This window comes from Sinocyclocheilus grahami, unplaced genomic scaffold, assembly GCF_001515645.1.
Source record: "Sinocyclocheilus grahami isolate Dianchi unplaced genomic scaffold, SAMN03320097.WGS_v1.1 scaffold2371.1, whole genome shotgun sequence".
NCBI lineage: Eukaryota > Metazoa > Chordata > Actinopteri > Cypriniformes > Cyprinidae > Sinocyclocheilus > Sinocyclocheilus grahami.
In genome coordinates, this window is record NW_015507550.1 from 16,833 (window position 1) to 18,272 (window position 1,440).

Sequence of the window (1,440 nt, forward strand, 5' to 3'; positions counted from 1 at the left end):
GATCATCGCAGGATCTTACGTGTTGTCTGGGTAAGATCTAGCAGGATCTGCACTGTTATTTTTCCAGAATCAGAATTAAAGCGAATATCATTTATTATCTTAATGAGTGCTGTCTCTGTGCTGTAATGCGGTCAGAAACCAGATTGAAAATTATCCAGGTGTCCATTTGAGTTTAAGTAGTTGTTCAGCTGATTAAAAATTACCTTTTCAATAATCTTGCCTAAAAGGAAGATTTGATATTGGTCAATATGGTGCTATCAAGATTGCTTTTTTTCAGAAGGGGCTTAACAACTGCAGTTTTCAGGGATTTTGGAAACGTCCCAGAAAGAAGTGAGGCGTTCTTCGCACCACTTCTAAGAGATCTGCTTCTAAACAGTTAAGCACACTTTTGAAAAAAGATGTGGGAAGTGTGTTAAGGTTGATGATTTAAGGTGCTGTACTATTTCTTCCAAAACTTTGCTACCAATTGCTTCAAAAACAGACATGGTAACTTCTTTTTGAAATTGCGGTTGAATCTGTCTGACCTCTGCATAACCTGAAGATGTGCTAATCATCTTTCTGATATTATTGATCTTCTCAGAAAAGAAGTAAACAAACTCATTGCATTTGCTGTCGGAGAGCATTTCACTGGGAATCTGACTTGGGGGGTTTGTCAGTCTCTCAACAGCAGCAAAAAGAGTCAAGTTAAGTCAAGTCACCTTTATTTATATAGCGCTTTTTACAATACAGATTGTGTCAAAGCAACTGTACAGCATTAATTAGGAAAATAGTGTGCAAAATAATGCAAAATGACAATAGTAAACACTCATTTTTCAGTTGAAGGCAGTTCATCATTGAATTCAGTGATGTCATCATCCAGCTCAGTTCAGTTTAAATAGTATCTGTGCAATCAAGTCAACGATATCGCTGGAAATGAAGTGTCCCCAACTAAGCAAGCCAGAGGCGACAGTGGCAAGGAACCAAAACTCCATTGGTGACAGAATGGAGAAAAAACCTTGGGAGAAACCAGGCTCAGTCGGGGGGGCCAGTTCTCCCCAGGTGAAAAAGACATAGTATTAAATGTATTAAAAATATACTTGAAATTCAAGTAGTATGTTTATAATACATTTGTATTCCCAACATGCTTATTTGAAGTGCAATACAAATATATTGAATTGCATTTTAATATATTTCTAAAAAGTATACTGTTAGTAATTAACAACGGTCCCTCTATGTTCTCTTTGCCACCTCGAATATTCTCAATCCCTCAAAGTGTATACGGCCGGGAAGCAAGAAAATACACATCAAATTGTATTCTCAATACTTAAACTTTATTCATAGATACAAAGATATTATATAGGCATATGTCGAGGGGAGTTTCAACCCTTTAACCAATGAGGATATAGATGACATACATATAGGATTTTGGCCTATAAGAATGTGTTATGTAAAATGGTCACA